Below are 20,225 nucleotides of genomic sequence, written 5' to 3' on the forward strand. Positions count from 1 at the left end.
ACCAAAATGTTGAAATTCATTTAAAATGGAATAGAGGACGATAAAAAAGGAAAATAAAAGCCAAGTGTGGGAAAATTTACCAAGTTATCTTAAACATATGTCACATATATCTGTAACAAATAACTGAAAATACTTTTGCTTTGGACTAAACTAAACTGTTTTACCCAATGAAAGAAAAGAAAAGATGGATCTACACGATGAATCAATTCCATTATTAAAAGGAAGTAAAGTCTTCCGAAAAAGAAACGCGCTTCTTGATTTAGGTCATGAAGTTGTCGTTCAGACCAGCTGTAGGTTGACGAAAAATCTAGAAAAGTCATCTCTAAAATCAGCAGGAAATCCACGAACCTCAGCATCAAACAGGGTCGCCATGTGGTCAGATTTATCCTAACCATGAGAAGGATTTATCTTGTAAAATGGGGGGGGCACCATGCAAATTAGCTGGATAAGACTAATGAATCAGATCCCCAGAAAGGATAATCTCCTTAAAGATTAAAAATCAGCTTTTAAGACTAATATTACTCAATCCTAGAGATTGACTTTAAAGATTGAGAATTACAAACTCATGGAATTCAATGATATCTAAACTCGAGCTTGAACGAGAAAATATTTTGATCAAAATTACAAACCGATTTGTTTTCTGAAAACCCTATTTTTAATGCGTTCATTACCATTGAACGTGAAATCCTAGGAATTCACCTGGAATTCATTAGGTCACCTGAACCAAATCGGGTGTCAACCGTAAGAACGGTGGTTGCATAGTGGTCAAAGATAGGACCTTGTGCCATACCGAAAAATCATAAGGGTGAGCTTTACTATTGCTCCTACCAAGGATAGTAATTGCATCCGACACGTTATAGACCATAATTAAAAGCATGTCAGGGGACATTGCCTTAACAGTTGCTTGTTCAACGCTTTCCTTTACAACCAGACGGTAGTTTACCGAAAGGTAATATACGGGACAAGTAAACTGGACGTGTTGCTTTCCAAATACAAGGTTAGCAAGTGGGTGACACAAAACCGCAAGTTTTGAGCTAAAATTTTCAAATCTGAAACCCACCAAACCCACAAAAATATTTTGCAAACACTGGTAAAGGGTTATTCCGGAAAACTTATCTAGGGTAAAAACTAGATTTAATTTTCAAAAGATCAAATGTTTTCATAAAGATCCAATTTCCTTAATGGATCTAAATTTTTATAGTCATGTGGGACTGTAAACCATATCGTTACTACCATTGTTTATATCACCGTATAGAAATCACTGATGTACAAAGTGTGAAGAATAAAGAAGTGATTCTAGTATTTCAAGACGATATTGCTTGAGGACAAGCAACGCTCAAGTGTGGGAATATTTGATAATGCTAAAAACGAACATATATTTCATAGCATTATTCCTCAAGAAAGACAAGCTTTTAATTGCAACTGTTCTATTTACAAGTGATATACGTTTAAATAATAAAAGGTGAAGACAAAAGACAGATTCGACGAATTGAAGACGCAAACGACCAAAAAGCTCAAAAGTACAAAAGACAATCAAAGAGGTTCCAATTATTGATAAGAAACGTCTCGAAATTACAAGAGTACAAGATTCAAAACGCAAAGTACAAAATATAAAATTGTACGCAAGGACGTTCGAAAATCCGGAACCGGGACCGGAGTCAACTCTCAATGCTCGACGCAACGGACTAAAAATTACAAGTCAACTATGCACATAAATATAATATAATATTTAAATAATTCTTATAATTATTTAATATATTATATTATTTATAAAACGTCGGCACAAGGAAACAAGCAACATGTGAGCTCTCCCAGCTGGCCATGCGATCGCATGGCCAGGAAGAAGAAAGTCCATGCGATCGCATGGCATGAAAAGTCAGGCCACACCTCCTATAAATTCGCAGTTTGGTGAACCAAAAACATATCCATCTTTCTCTCTTCTCTCATATATACGTAAAATATATATAATTTATATTTTAATTTTAATTTTAATTATAATTCTAATAATAAGGGTATGTTAGCGAATATTGTAAGGGTGTAAGTCAAAATTCTGTCCGTGTAACGCTACGCTATTTTTAATCATTGTAAGTTATGTTCAACCTTTTTACATTAATGTCTCGTAGCTAAGTTATTATTATGCTTATTTAAAACGAAGTAATCATGATGTTGGGCTAATTACTAAAATTGGGTAATTGGGCTTTGTACCATAATTGGGGTTTGGACAAAAGAACGACACTTGTGGAAATTAGACTATGGGCTATTAATGGGCTTTATATTTGTTTAACTAAATGAAAGTTTGTTAATGTTAATATAAAGATTTATAATTGGGCGTCCCTATAAATTACCATATACACTCGATCGGACACGATGGGCGGGGTATTTATATGTACGAATAATCGTTCATCTAACCGGACATGGGAATGGATTAATAGCCACTAGAATAATTAAAACAGGGGTGAAATTACATTCAAGGGTAATTGGTGTAATTGCTAACAAAGTAGTAAAACCTTGGTTTACACGCAGTCGATAACCTGGTGTATTCATTAAACAAAGTATTAAAACCTTGTTACAATTCGAATCCCCAATTAGTTGGAATATTTAACTTCGGGTATAAGGATAATTTGACGAGGACACTCGCACTTTATATTTATGACTGATGGACTGTTATGGACAAAAACCAGACGGACATATTAAATAATCCAGGACAAAGGACAATTAACCCATGGGCATAAAACTAAAATCAATACGTCAAACATCATGATTACGGAAGTTTAAATAAGCATAATTCTTTTATTTCATATTTAATTTCCTTTATTTTATATTTAATTTCACTTCTAATTATCGCATTTTTATTGTTATTGTATTTAATTGCACTTTTAATTATCGTACTTTTTAATTATCGAAAGTTTATTTTATCGCACTTTTATTATTCGTAATTTCATTTATCGTTATTTACTTCATGCTTTAATTTAAGTCTTGTATTTATTTTTAATATTTTACATTTGGTTTTAATTGCGACTAAAGTTTTAAAATCGACAAACCGGTCATTAAACGGTAAAAACCCCCCTTTATAATAATAATATTACTTATACATAAATTTGTATTTTTATAAAAGTAAATTAATATAGCGTTGAGCTTTGTTTAAAAAAAAGATTCCCTGTGGAACGAACCGGACTTACTAAAAACTACACTACTGTACGATTAGGTACACTGCCTATAAGTGTTGTAGCAAGGTTTAAGTATATCCATTCTATAAATAAATAAATATCTTGTGTAAAATTGTATCGTATTTAATAGTGTTTCCTAGTAAAATATAAACTATTTCGTATACACCTCGCATAACATCAATATGATATATATACAATTAAATGTCGTTACAACGATAATCGTTACATATATGTCTCGTTTCGAAATCCTTAAGTTAGTAGTCTTGTTTATATGTATATAACTCATTGTTAATATACTTATGGAGATACTTACTTATCATAATCTCATGTTAACCATATGTATATCCATATATATATCGTCATGTCGTTTTTACAAGTTTTAACGTTCGTGAATCGTCGGTCAACTTGGGTGGTCAATTGTCTATATGAAACATATTTCAATTAAACAAGTCTTAACAAGTTTGATTGCTTAACATGTTGGAAACATTTAATCATGTAAATATCAATCTCAATTAATATATATAAACATGGAAAAGTTCGGGTCACTACAGTACCTACCCGTTAAATAAATTTCGTCCCGAAATTTTAAGCTGTTGAAGGTGTTGACGAATCTTCTGGAAATAGATGTGGGTATTTCTTCTTCATTTGATCTTCACACTCCCAGGTGAACTCGGGTCCTCTACGAACATTCCATCGAACCTTAACAATTGGTATCTTGTTTTGCTTAAGTCTTTTAACCTCACGATCCATTATTTCGACGGGTTCTTCGATGAATTGGAGTTTTTCATTGATTTGGATTTCATCTAACGGAATAGTGAGATCTTCTTTAGTAAAACATTTCTTCAAATTCGAGACGTGGAAAGTGTTATGTACAGCTGCGAGTTGTTGAGGTAACTCAAGTCGGTAAGCTACTGGTCCGACACGATCAATAATCTTGAATGGTCCAATATACCTTGGATTTAATTTCCCTTGTTTACCAAATCGAACAACGCCTTTCCAAGGTGCAACTTTAAGCATGACCATCTCTCCAATTTCAAATTCTATATCTTTTCTTTTAATGTCAGCGTAGCTCTTTTGTCGACTTTGGGCGGTTTTCAACCGTTGTTGAATTTGGATGATCTTCTCGGTAGTTTCTTGTATAATCTCCGGACCCGTAATCTGTCTATCCCCCACTTCACTCCAACAAATCGGAGACCTGCACTTTCTACCATAAAGTGCTTCAAACGGAGCCATCTCAATGCTTGAATGGTAGCTGTTGTTATAGGAAAATTCTGCTAACGGTAGATGTCGATCCCAACTGTTTCCGAAATCAATAACACATGCTCGTAGCATGTCTTCAAGCGTTTGTATCGTCCTTTTGCTCTGCCCATCAGTTTGTGGATGATAGGCAGTACTCATGTCTAGACGAGTTCCTAATGCTTGCTATAATGTCTGCCAGAATCTTGAAATAAATCTGCCATCCCTATCAGAGATAATAGAGATTGGTATTCCATGTCTGGAGACGACTTCCTTCAAATACAGTCGTGCTAACTTCTCCATCTTGTCATCTTCTCTTATTGGCAGGAAGTGTGCTGATTTGGTGAGACGATCAACTATTACCCAAATAGTATCAAAACCACTTGCAGTCCTCGGCAATTTAGTGATGAAATCCATGGTAATGTTTTCCCATTTCTATTCCGGGATTTCGGGTTGTTGAAGTAGACCTGATGGTTTCTGATGCTCAGCTTTGACCTTAGAACACGTCAAACATTCTCCTACGTATTTAGCAACATCGGCTTTCATACCCGGCCACCAAAAATGTTTCTTGAGATCCTTGTACATCTTCCCCGTTCCAGGATGTATTGAGTATCTAGTTTTATAAGCTTCTCTAAGTACCATTTCTCTCATATCTCCAAATTTTGGTACCCAAATCCTTTCAGCCCTATACCGGGTTCCGTCTTCCCGAATATTAAGATGCTTCTCCGATCCTTTGGGTATATCATCCTTTAAATTTCCCTCTTTTAAAACTCCTTGTTGCGCCTCCTTTATTTGAGTAGTAAGGTTATTATGAATCATTATATTCATAGATTTTACTCGAATGGGTTCTCTGTCCTTCCTGCTCAAGGCATCGGCTACCACATTTGCCTTCCCCGGGTGGTAACGAATCTCAAAGTCGTAATCATTCAATAATTCAATCCACCTACGCTGCCTCATATTCAGTTGTTTCTGATTAAATATGTGTTGAAGACTTTTGTGGTCGGTATATATAATACTTTTGACCCCATATAAGTAGTGCCTCCAAGTCTTTAATGCAAAAACAACCGCGCCTAATTCCAAATCATGCGTCATATAATTTTGTTCGTGAATCTTCAATTGTCTAGACGCATAAGCAATCACCTTCGTTCGTTGCATTAATACACAACCGAGACCTTGCTTTGATGCGTCACAATAAATCACAAAATCATCATTCCCTTCAGGCAATGACAATATAGGTGCCGTAGTTAGCTTTTTCTTCAATAACTGAAACGCTTTCTCTTGTTCATCATTCCATTCAAATTTCTTCCCTTTATGCGTTAATGCAGTCAAGGGTTTTGCTATTCTGGAAAAGTCTTGGATGAACCTTCTGTAGTAACCAGCTAGTCCTAAAAACTGGCGTATATGTTTCGAAGTTTTCGGGGTTTCCCACTTTTCAACAGTTTCTATCTTTGCCGGATCCACCTTAATACCTTTTTTGTTCACTATGTGACCGAGGAATTGAACTTCTTCCAACCAAAATGCACACTTTGAAAACTTAGCGTACAGTTTTTCTTTCCTCAATACTTCTAGCACTTTTCTCAAATGTTCTTCGTGCTCTTGATCATTCTTTGAGTAAATAAGTATGTCATCGATGAAAACAATGACAAACTTGTCAAGATATGGCCCACACACTCGGTTCATAAGGTCCATGAACACAGCTGGTGCATTAGTCAATCCAAACGGCATTACCATAAACTCGTAATGACCATAACGCGTCCTAAAAGCAGTTTTTGGAATATCATCCTCCTTTACTCGCATTTGATGATATCCAGAACGTAAATCGATCTTCGAATAAACCGACGAGCCTTGTAGTTGATCAAATAAGTCGTCGATTCTCGGTAGTGGGTAGCGGTTCTTGATGGTAAGTTTGTTCAACTCTCGGTAGTCGATACACAACCTGAATGTATCATCTTTCTTCTTGACGAACAAAACAGGAGCTCCCCACGGTGATGTGCTTGGTCGAATGAAACCATGCTCTAAAAGTTCTTGTAATTGGCTTTGCAGTTCTTTCATCTCGCTAGGTGCGAGTCTGTAAGGAGCACGAGCTATTGGTGCAGCTCCTGGTACAAGATCTATTTGAAATTCAACGGATCGATGTGGGGGTAATCCCGGTAATTCTTTCGGAAATACATCGGGAAATTCTTTTGCGACGGGAACATCATTGATGCTCTTTTCTTCAGTTTGTACTTTCTCGACGTGTGCTAGAACAGCATAGCAACCTTTTCTTATTAGTTTTTGTGCCTTCAAATTACTAATAAGATGTAGCTTCGTGTTGCCCTTTTCTCCGTACACCATTAAGGGTTTTCCTTTTTCTCGTATAATGCGAATTGCATTTTTGTAACAAACGATCTCTGTTTTCACTTCTTTCAACCAGTCCATACCGATTATCACATCAAAACTCCCTAACTCTACTGGTATCAAGTCAATCTTAAATGTTTCGCTAACCAGTTTAATTTCTCGATTCCGACATATATTATCTGCTGAAATTAATTTACCATTTGCTAATTCGAGTAAAAATTTACTATCCAAAGGCGTCAATGGACAACTTAATTTAGCATAAAAATCTCTACTCATATAGCTTCTATCCACACCCGAATCAAATAAAACGTAAGCAGATTTATTATCAATAAGAAACGTACCCGTAACAAGCTCCGGGTCTTCCTGTGCCTCTGCCGCATTAATATTGAAAACTCTTCCGCGGCCTTGTCCATTCGTGTTCTCCTGGTTCGGGCAATTTCTAATAATGTAGCCCGGTTTTCCACATTTATAACAAACTACATTGGCATAACTTGCTCCGACACTACTTGCTCCGCCATTACTCGTTCCGACACCATTTGTTCCTTTCGTTCTATTAACTCCTGGTCCATAGACCTCACACTTAGCCGCGCTATGACCATTTCTTTTACACTTGTTGCAAAATTTGGTGCAGAACCCCGAGTGATACTTTTCACACCTTTTGCATAGCTGCTTCTGATTGTTGTTGTTGTTGTTGCGGTTATTATTGTTGTTGGGATGATTGTTGTAGTTGCTGTTGTTGTTGTTGTTGTTGTTGTTGTTGTTGGGCCGTTTGTTGTAGTTGCGATTGATGTTGCGATTGTTGGGATAATTGTTGCGATTATTGTTGTAATTGCTGTTGTTGTTGTATTGGTGATTCTTATCACCGTTTTCCTCCCACTTTCTTTTGACTTGCTTCACATTGGCCTCTTCAGCAGTCTGTTCGTTAATTCTTTCTTCAATCTGGTTCACTAGTTTGTGAGCCATTCTACATTCCTGTTGTATGGAGGCGGGCTCGTGTGAACTTATATCTTCTTGGATTCTTTCCGGTAATCCTTTCACAAACGCGTCGATCTTCTCTTCCTCATCTTCGAATGCTCCCGGACACAATAGGCACAATTCTATGAATCGTCTTTCGTACGTGGTAATAACAAATCCTTGGGTTCGTAACCCTCTAAGTTCTGTCTTGAGCTTATTGACCTCGGTTCTGGGACGGTACTTCTCGTTCATCAAGTGCTTGAATGCTGACCACGGTAGTGCGTACGCATCATCTTGTCCCACTTGCTCTAGATAGGTATTCCACCATGTTAACGCAGAACCTGTGAAGGTATGCGTAGCGTACTTCACTTTGTCCTCTTCAGTACACTTACTTATGGCAAACACTGATTCGACCTTCTCGGTCCACCGTTTCAATCCGATCGGTCCTTCGGTTCCATCAAATTCCAAAGGTTTGCAGGCAGTGAATTCTTTGTAGGTGCATCCTACACGATTTCCTGTACTGCTAGATCCAAGGTTATTATTGGTATGTAGCGCAGCCTGTACTGCGGCTATGTTTGAAGCTAGAAAAGTACGGAATTCCTCTTCATTCATATTCACGGTGTGTCGAGTAGTCGGTGCCATTTCCTTCAAAATAGTCAAATGGAACAAGTTAATCATACAGAATATTAAGAGTAGTTAATAGTATTTCGTAGCATAATATGAACTCATTTATAAAAGCTTTTTCTTCATATTAGCGTTTTATAAGTTTAAATTCGGGTAGTACCTACCCGTTAAGTTCATACTTAGTAGCTAATATACAATTCAACTACTACAATTCTATATGAAAAACTGATTATAATAATATTTCGCGTTCAAACTTTTATACAATATTTTACAAACTTACAATACCACTTATTTTACATAAAGCATGAAATATAGCACACAATAACTTTGATACAAGATAGTTGTGAAGATAATTCTAGCTAGTACACAAGTCGTTCAGCAAAGGCAATAAAGACACGTAATTCATACGTCCAGAAACAAGTCATGCATTCTGGTTTTACTAGGACTACTTCCCATCCTTAGTCTTGTGGAACATAACCGTTATGGCCGTTGATAAGACAGCGTGTTGTAACGTCGTCAAAGGGACGAGGGTTACGTAATGTCCAACAGTCCCGTAACAATCTAAAAACCTCATTTCTTACCCCAATTACTGACTCCGTCACTTGTGGGAACGTTTTGTTTAATAGTTGTAGCCCGATGTTCTTGTTCTCACTTTGGTGAGAAGCGAACATTACTAATCCGTAAGCATAACATGCTTCTTTATGTTGCATGTTAGCCGCTTTTTCTAAATCACGAAGTCCAATATTCGGATATATTGAGTCAAAATAATTTCTTAACCCATTACGTAAAATAGCATTTGGGTTCCCCGCAATATATGCGTCAAAGTAAACACATCGTAACTTATGGATTTCCCAATGTGATATCCCCCATCTTTCGAACGAAAGCCTTTTATAAACCAAGGCATTCTTGGAACGTTCTTCGAATGTCTTACAAACTGATCTCGCCTTAAATAGTTGTGCCGAAGAATTCTGACCGACTCTAGACAAGATTTCATCAATCATGTCTCCGGGTAGGTCTCTTAAAATATTGGGTTGTCTATCCATTTTGTGTTTTTATACTGTAAAATAGACAAGAGTTAGATTCATAAAAAAAAAATACCTATTAATACAAGCAATTTTTACATATATCATAAAGCATAAGCACACTATATTACTTATATTACACCACACGAATACAACTATCTTATTCCGACTCGCTTGTTTCTTCTTCTTCGGTTTTGGTTCGTTTTGCCAAGTTTCTAGGGATATATGATGTTCCCCTAATACGAGCCGTCGTTATCCACATTGGTTTAGAAAAACCTGGTGGTTTAGAGGTTCCCGGGTCATTGTTACAACTTAAGGACTTCGGGGGTTGACGATACATATAAAGTTCATCGGGGTTGGAATTAGATTTCTCTATTTTTATGTCCTTTCCCTTATTATTTTCTTTTGCCTTTTTAAATTCAGTTGGGGTAATTTCTATAACATCATCGGAATTCTCGTCGGAATCCGATTCATCGGAGAATTGGTAATCCTCCCAATATTTTGCTTCCTTGGCGGAAACACCATTGACCATAATTAACCTTGGTCGATTGGTTGAGGATTTTCTTTTACTTAACCGTTTTATTATTTCCCCCACCGGTTCTATTTCTTCATCCGGTTCCGATTCTTCTTCCGGTTCTGACTCTTCTTCCGGTTCCTCTTCGGGAACTTGTGAATCAGTCCACGAATCATTCCAATTTACATTTGATTCTTCATTATTATTAGGTGAGTCAATGGAACTTGTTCTAGAGGTAGACATTTATCACATAATATCAAACGCGTTAAGAGATTAATATATCACATAATATTCACATGTTAAAAATATATAGTATTCAACAAAATTTGTTAAGCAATCATTTTTCAAGTAAACACGGTCGAAGTCCAGACTCACTAATGCATCCTAACAAACTCGATAAGACACACTAATGCAAAATTCTGGTTCTCTAAGACCAACGCTCGGATACCAACTGAAATGTCCCGTTCTTATTGATTAAAAACGTTCCATATTAATTGATTTCGTTGCGAGGTTTTGACCTCTATATGAGACGTTTTTCAAAGACTGCATTCATTTTTAAAACAAACCATAACCTTTATTTCATAGATAAAGGTTTTAAAAAACTTTACGTAGATTATCAAATAATGATAATCTAAAATATCCTGTTTACACACGACCATTACATAATGGTTTATAATACAAATATGTTACAACAAAATAAGTTTCTTGAATGCAGTTTTTACACAATATCATACAAGCATGGACTCCAAATCTCGTCCTTATTTAAGTATGCGACAGCGGAAACTCTTAATAATCACCTGAGAATAAACATGCTTAAAACGTCAACAAAAATGTTGGTGAGTTATAGGTTTAACCTATATATATTAAATCATAATAATAGATCACAAGATTTCATATTTCAATACACATCCCATACATAGAGATAAAAATCATTCATATGGTGAACACCTGGTAACCGACATTAACAAGATGCATATATAAGAATATCCCCATCATTCCGGGACACCCTTCGGATATGATATAAATTTCGAAGTACTAAAGCATCCGGTACTTTGGATGGGGTTTGTTAGGCCCAATAGATCTATCTTTAGGATTCGCGTCAATTAGGGTGTCTGTTCCCTAATTCTTAGATTACCAGACTTAATAAAAAGGGGCATATTCGATTTCGATAATTCAACCATAGAATGTAGTTTCACGTACTTGTGTCTATTTTGTAAATCATTTATAAAACCTGCATGTATTCTCATCCCAAAAATATTAGAATTTAAAAGTGGGACTATAACTCACTTTCACAAATTTTTACTTCGTTGAGAAGTAAGACTTGGCCACTGTTGATTCACGAACCTATAACAATATATACATATATATTAAAGTATGTTCAAAATATATTTACAACACTTTTAATATATTTTGATGTTTTAAGTTTATTAAGTCAGCTGTCCTCGTTAGTAACCTACAACTAGTTGTCCACAGTTAGATGTACAGAAATAAATCGATAAATATTATCTTGAATCAATCCACGACCCAGTGTATACGTATCTCAGTATTGATCACAACTCAAACTATATATATTTTGGAATCAACCTCAACCCTGTATAGCTAACTCCAACATTCACATATAGAGTGTCTATGGTTGTTCCGAAATATATATAGATGTGTCGACATGATAGGTCGAAACATTGTATACGTGTCTATGGTATCTCAAGATTACATAATATACAATACAAGTTGATTAAGTTATGGTTGGAATAGATTTGTTATCAATTTTCACGTAGCTAAAATGAGAAAAATTATCCAATCTTGTTTTACCCATAACTTCTTCATTTTAAATCCGTTTTGAGTGAATCAAATTGCTATGGTTTCATATTGAACTCTATTTTATGAATATAAACAGAAAAAGTATAGGTTTATAGTCAGAAATATAAGTTACAAGTCGTTTTTGTAAAGGTAGTCATTTCAGTCGAAAGAACGACGTCTAGATGACCATTTTAGAAAACATACTTCCACTTTGAGTTTAACCATAATTTTTGGATATAGTTTCATGTTCATAATAAAAATAATTTTCTCAAAATAACAACTTTTAAATCAAAGTTTATCATAGTTTTTAATTAACTAACCCAAAACAGCTCGCGGTGTTACTACGACGGCGTAAATCCGGTTTTACGGTGTTTTTCGTGTTTCCAGGTTTTAAATCATTAAGTTAGCATATCATATAGATATAGAATATGTGTTTAGTTAATTTTAAAAGTCAAGTTAGAAGGATTAACTTTTGTTTGCGAAAAAGTTTATAATTAACTAAACTATGTTCTAGTGATTACGAGTTTAAACCTTCGAATAAGATAGTTTTATATATATGAATCGAATGATGTTATGAACATCATTACCACCTCAAGTTTAGTAGGTAAACCTACTGGAAGTGACAAGAAATGATCTAGCTTCAAAGGATCTTGGATGGCTTGAAAGTTCCTAAGTAGGATCATGACACAAAAAACAAGTTCAAGTAAGATTTTTTCTCGAATTAAGATAGTTTATAGTTATAGAAATTGAATCAAAGTTTGAATATGAATATTAACTTGAATAAGAAAGATAACCTACTGTATATAACAAAGGTTTCTTGATCTTAGATGATTACTTGGAATGGATTAGAAAGCTTGGAAGTAAATTAGTAAACTTGAAGGGATTTTTGAAGTGTTCTTCCTATGATGATTATAGCTTGATTCTTGAAGTGATTTTTGATGAAGATGATGATTAACTACTGGAAAAATACGTTCATAATAGTGTGGGTGTGTTGAGAGAGAATTAGAAAGAGAATTGGAAGTGAAATGGAGTGAATGATGAGTGGTAATTGGTGAGTGGTGAGTGGGGTTAAAAGGAGTTCTAGTTAGTTGACTAGCTCATGGTAGAAGTTAAAATTGATTAGTCATACATGACATAATCAAGAGTGGAATCCCATGCTAGTTCCTATTGGTATATACCCATAGTAAGTACGTTTTGAAGCTGTGTATAATACGGGTAAGAATACGACTAGAATTCTTGATGAAAGAAAAGAATGGGAAAGTAACTGTAACCATTTTCGTTAAGTATGAGTGTTTTGATATATGTCTTGAAGTCTTCCAAAAGTATTTTAATACATCTAAATACACTACATGTATATACATTTTAACTGAGTCGTTAAGTCATCGTTAATCGTTACATGTAAGTGTTGTTTTGAAACCTTTAAGTTAACGATCTCAATTAATGTTGTTAACCCATTGTTTATTATATCTAATGAGATGTTAAATTATTATATTATCATGATATTATGATATATTAATATATCTTAATATGATATATATACATTTAAATGTCGTTACAACAATAATCGTTACATATATGTCTCGTTTCGAAATCCTTAAGTTAGTAGTCTTGTTTATATGTATATAACTCATTGTTAATATACTTATGGAGATACTTACTTATCATAATCTCATGTTAACCATATGTATATCCATATATATATCGTCATGTCGTTTTTACAAGTTTTAACGTTCGTGAATCGTCGGTCAACTTGGGTGGTCAATTGTCTATATGAAACATATTTCAATTAATCAAGTCTTAACAAGTTTGATTGCTTAACATGTTGGAAAAACATTTAATCATGTAAATATCAATATCAATTAATATATATAAACATGGAAAAGTTCGGGTCACTACAACACTTATCAAAATACTTCTACTTAACAAAAATGCTTACAATTACATCCTCATTCAGTTTCATCAACAATTCTACTCGTATGCACCCGTATTCGTACTCGTACAATACACAGCTTTTAGATGTATGTACTATTGGTATATACACTCCAATGATCAGCTCTTAGCAGCCCATGTGAGTCACCTAACACATGTGGGAACCATCATTTGGCAACTAGCATGAAATATCTCATAAAATTACAAAAATATGAGTAATCATTCATGACTTATTTACATGAAAACAAAATTACATATCCTTTATATCTAATCCATACACCAACGACCAAAAACACCTACAAACACTTTCATTCTTCAATTTTCTTCATCTAATTGATCTCTCTCAAGTTCTATCTTCAAGTTCTAAGTGTTCTTCATAAATTCCAAAAGTTCTAGTTTCATAAAATCAAGAATACTTCCAAGATTGCAAGTTTACTTCCAAGTTTTCTAAATCCATTCCAAGTTGTGACGATCGCTCCAAATCCATTTGGCCGAATACGTCATTCATTGATTTCATTGCGAGGTATTTGACCTCTATATGATACGTTTTATAAACATTGCATTCTTTTGAAAAGGCACACCATAAATGAATATTAAATCATAGGTTTTCGACATCTGATGATTTCTACATATAAACAATCACCTTATATAATAGTTTACAATAGTACTTCCATTGACAATGCAGTCTAAATAAGGTACATGGTGATGAATTGGTGAATGCAACGTTTTCTTGAAAAATATGCCATGTAAGATTCCATGCACATAGCTTGTCTATCATATAAGCAAACAGCAGAAGACTTCTAGGGAACCTGAGAATAAACATGCTAACAAGTGTCAACACAAAGGTTGGTGAGTTCATAGTTTTAGTGTTTCGCATAATCTGCATATAAAAGTGGATAACAAGATTTCAGTTGTTTCATCCAGAAACGTTTATCAAAATATTCTACAAGATTGAGCACCCTGGTAACTAAACTTTAACGTCTATATAATAAGTACCCCTGTTTTAACATACATGCAACCAACATGTACAATACACGTAAACCAACGTGTACTAAACTCAAATAGCATACGTCTGTTTAATAGTTCAGGCTAGGGTTTCTATACCTGGAACAGACGGGGATGTCAAGCCCTATGGATCCATATAATACTACTCGCGCCCACCAGTTCTTATAACTGGCAGTTACTAGTTACCAAAGCTAAGGGATTTTCGGTTCAAACTCAGTGTAGAATTTAGTATGTACTTGTATCCATTGCGTTTAAAATAAAGTGCATGTATTCTCAGCCCAAAAATATAGATTGCAAAAGCAATTAAAAAGGGAGCAAATGAAACTCACGCATATAAATCTAGTATTTTCAGTATTTATAAACAGTCGCATGTATTCTCAGCCCAAAAATATATTGAGTAAAAGGGATCATATGAAACTCACACAAATCAGTTAGTTTTTGTATTCATTTCATAAAACAGCGCATGTATTCTCAGTCCAAAAATATGTATAAAAAGGGATCAATGAAACTCACAGTTTAATATTGATATACAATATTGCAGGAAAGCACGTAGACGCATCGGAGATGATAAACACGAGGTTTGATTCACAAAAATACCCCCGAACATTACCCATAATTTCCTTGGCAATAACCCATATTTTCCTTAACTCTAGCTCGCTCGGAAACTCGTTTTGAAAATTACTTGGACAGCACTCCGTCGTAATATTTTATGTACATTATTATTTTTGTATCGCAAAAATAATAACACTAATAATAAAAAAATAATACGATTAATAATAATCTTATTAATAATAATAATAATAATAATAATAAATAATAATTAATATTACGGAGTATATATATTTGTGTATGTGTGTGATTTTAATCGAGCGAAAACACTGGAATTTATAGATGTGGCCTGACAAACACTGCCATGCGATCGCATGGGTTTGAAGGCCTGTGGCCATGCGATCGCATGGCCTCCCCTTCCAGCTCACATATTGTTTGTCATCAAGCTTGTCGACATATTTTAAAAATAATATATATTATATATAATTTATATTAATTATATATATAATATATTATATTCACGTGCATAGTTGACTTGTAATTTTCGTTCCGATAAGTCGTACGTCGTCACTCGACTTACGTCCCGGTTCCGGTTTTTCGAACGTCCTTTCGTACGCTGAGAAAACTTGCATTTTACGTTTTGGGATACGTACCTTTGTCAAAATATAGCCTTAAATTATCCCTAAACTATATCACTCGAAATATAATTTATACATTTGAGTGTTTTGGTCATTTACTTCTATAAATCATTGTCTCGTTATTTATTAATATAATAATATTTATCAAACGTTTCATAACCAAGTTAATATCTATTCTTAATATTTATAAACACGTTTTTAAATACATATCGCAAGTTATTCATATAATTAATTCTTAACAATTAATATTCTAATTATTGTATGTGTCCAAATTACGTTATTTAAACAAACACTTTATCATTTATTCCGAATACCGTTAAAAAGGAATAATTTCTCAAATCAGTGTGGTCCTCGCAACAGAGACCCGTAACAATATCATAATCATTAAGAGACTTAATAAATATCTTTTCATTCAATCGTTTGGCATAATCTTTTACTCCGTAGTTAAATATATCAATCAGATAATCAAACCAATAAGGTTAATGCACAATATCATTTTCATAACACTTTGTTACGTTTTCAAGTTATAATATATGTATCTATTTACATATAATTGTTCGTGCATCATCGTGAATAAACGAAGGGTAATTGAATATTTCAAAAGTTTGAGATTTAACTTCATAGACTTTGTTTATCGTGTCGAAAACGTTAATCATACAAGATTAAGTTTAAATTTGGTCAGAAATTTCCAGGTCATCACAGTACCTACCCGTTAAAGAAATTTCGTCCCGAAATTTGAGTGAGGTCGTCATGGCTAACAATAAAAATGTTTTAATGATGGATATGAGTTGATAATAGAGTTTTATCTATGTTTGAATAATATGGATAAAATAATCCAATTACTCGAAGCGTATGAAAGAATTTATCGTAATCAAGTGAAATGGAGAATAGAGATGCGTCTTATCTCTTGATGTAGTAACGATTGATTTCCGAATTTTAAGGAATAGAAAATCTTCATAATTTAAATAAGATTTGATTTTTTGGAATTTGCGGAAATTAGGATTTTCTTTGATTAAATGCGTAATCTGCCTCTATTACTGCGTCCGATATTTTGCTATAAATTAACCTCTTCTGTTTCATTATTTTCACTACTCCTACATCTTCTTCCTCATTTCATACTTTCAAATGATTGTGAAATGCTTCATCCAGTTCTGATTCTTAATATACTCCTAACTTTCATATCTGTCATTCTTCTTTTTCATCTACCACCAGAGGAAGTTATTTTCTTCTACCATTACCTTGGGGTTATAGTGTTTTTCATTCTCCAGTGTCTTTATATTGCTATACGCATTGATATACACGGTTTGTAATTTCGGGGTTGTTATCGGGCTTTATATTCTCCATTATATTTCGGAGCTTCATGCTTTCGTTTTCTCTTCCTGACCTTAAATCAAGCGGATAATGGTCCAGAATTCGTAGGTATGAAGTTTCAGATGAACATAACTAATGTTCTAAGAAAGAAATGGTAATAGCACAATCTGACTTGTCAAATTACCAGAATACCTCGAAAAAGACCGAATCATTAAGAAAATATTTTCTTGATATTTTTAGAGATTATATAGAATGAAAGAGTTATGTAACATGGTTCATGATGAGGGTATGGTATGTGAACCTTTATCACGTTCCATTAGAAACTCAGCATGACTTACTTTAATATAATCATGTTGATCAAGTGTCATTATATTATATTAACTCATGCTTCAATTCCCAACATTACTTCAAAACATTTATATTTTAAACTTGAAAGTTTCAGAATTTAGAAACTAAAATAGTTTCTTTTATGGTGTAACACAGATATCGTAAAGAGAAAATTGATTTTCGATAAGAATGATTATGAAATTATCTCCAAAAATATGGAGGATATTTATAATGAAAGATACGATGATATCTTAGAATTTCTAATATCAGAGGATGATGAAGAATATTGTCCGCAAGGGTTTAGATTCGGAAGCAAGGTATTCGTTAATGGCTTCAACAGATACTGAATCATTTGGATTCTTTGAAGACAGGTTTCGTCCTTGTGATTTATCCACAGCCTCTTTCATACTTTGCTCAATCCGTTTTCCAGTTTCAAACTTTCTCTTTTTCTCAGCTTTACCACCATACTATTCTTTATCATCAAACTTTTGACTGTTAAGGTCGTTTACAGTTTTTGCTGCTTCATCAACATTTTTCCAAAATTCGGAGAACTAGTTTCGTAGTTTGGGGTGTTTTTCGGAAACTTCACATTCGAAGTATGTAAGTCTGGGAGATAGACATTATATGTGTATATATAACTGTTGGCGTAGAATTGCTACAAGATTTCAAAATACTGATTGCTAATTCCTGATAGTTGGTATGGCAATTGCCGTTACAAGATGTGGATGAGTACGTGATACGGTTTCAATGAGTATAAGGATTTTTCGGAAGGTCAAAGATCAATGAAGTTGTTGGTAAATTTACTGCTAATGTGGTGGAACATGAAAGGTTCCCCAGTAACAAAAACGTATATGCCAAAGTTACAAGTCTGAAAGGTCGTCGTTGACTGGTTGAACGGTTGATAATACTGGATACTTTTGGAAAGGAATTGCAAGGTTATTTTCAGTAATAACAATGCTAAAGGATCTTTCACATTTTTGAAGTCAAAGTATAGCTTTGAAAGATGTAGAGATCTAAGAATGATGTCACCCATTAAATCTTGACTTGGATTCTGATCCGTCAATATCAGAATATGTAATTGAATTTGTATGGAAACGATTGTATATCGCTGTGAGCATAGTTAATAATTTTTGAATCAAAGTTGAAGAATGTACAGTGTAACATATTAATTGTGAACTTAAATATTTCCCGGGAATTACCTACCCGTTAAAGATTTCACAAGTAATATTTTGTACAAAAGAATTTTTATTACCGTCTTTATGAAAATATATGTATGTATATTTTCTTCAGATGTAATACAGATTTGATGAGTTAATATCATATTAAGCTCATTTGATTTTTGACTTGAATTAGAAATGATTAATCTCTAAAACATTAAAGATTACATAATCTTTGCGGAGTATTTCGCTAATGTAATCGATACTCCATTATTTATTCTTATTTCTCGGTGAAGGATGTTGATGCTTGTGGAATCTTTGTGAACCTTACAAGGCACATATGATGTTTTCTGGAAAGTTTCGAGTACATCGAAAATGAAAATGTAAAATCAATTATGTAATTGAATAATACACTTGGTTTATTATGAAATAGAATTCATTAAGTTGAAACAGAGATTGTAGTTAACAATGGTTAAGTTGTTAAGGAATGATGCACATCATTGCATATTAGTAATATGAACTAACCGAGTAGTACCTACCAGTTAAGATTCACACGTAATAGCTTAGTACGAAAAGATTTATTTTGATTTCAAAATTCATATATATTAAATATACATAAAATTTCTTCAGGGGAAATAAGTTAATACTTCATCAGTTATTGTTGCTGGTATTTCTTGGGAACTACGATGCGTATGACGTTGATGTTCAAGGTACATATGTTGATGTTGAGGCTTGCGGTGCGGATGTTGTTGGTGGTGGTAATGGTACTGTTGGTGTTGTTGTCGGTGGTACTGTTGATGCTGGAGATTCTGCTGGTGCTTGTAACCTTTGCACCATATTCTCCAAAGCCACTACCCGAGCGCGAAGCTCGTTGACTTCTTTTACTACACCGGGATGATTGGCGGTTCGGACGAGCGGATGAATAAGATCCAGAATTTGAGAGAGTATATGATCATGACGAGATATTCTGGAGATGAGAGAGAAAATAGTATTACGAACAGGTTCGCCGGTAAGTGCTTCAGGTTCTTCGCCAAGAGGGCAATGTGGTGGATGGAAGGGATCGCCTTCTTCTTGTCTCCAATAATTAAGTAGGCTACGAACCCATCCCCAATTCATCCAGAATAGGTGATGGCTGATTGGTTGATCCATTCCGGTTACACTGTCTTCGGAATTCAGGTGAATATCCATATCGGAATAGCTGTCGGAGTTTAAGGAATTTGAACTAGATACGGGATCCATCTTGTATAATTAGAGAGATGATTTTTGATATGAAATAGATTATAGAATTTAGATTGGTACTCTTCAATACATAATTTACATATGTATATATAATACCAAAATTCCATAAATCACGGAGGAATTTTCGGAAGATGTCAGGAAAAGTTTACAGTAACAGATACGCTAAGATATGAATTTTGTCTATACACTATCTATGCAATCAATGCAATAAGACGCGTTTAGACTTAAGATGATAAACATGTAATTTCCGACAAGAAATGATAAGCAAAACTTTTGACATGCAGACACGATCGAAGTCCAGACTTACTAATGCATCCTAACAACTATCAGTTAGACACACTCATGCAAGACCTGGTTCGCTAGGACCAATGCTCTGATACCAACTGTGACGATCGCTCCAAATCCATTTGGTCGAATAC

Source organism: Rutidosis leptorrhynchoides, chromosome 5 (assembly GCF_046630445.1).
Source record: "Rutidosis leptorrhynchoides isolate AG116_Rl617_1_P2 chromosome 5, CSIRO_AGI_Rlap_v1, whole genome shotgun sequence".
In the NCBI taxonomy this organism is placed as follows: domain Eukaryota; kingdom Viridiplantae; phylum Streptophyta; class Magnoliopsida; order Asterales; family Asteraceae; genus Rutidosis; species Rutidosis leptorrhynchoides.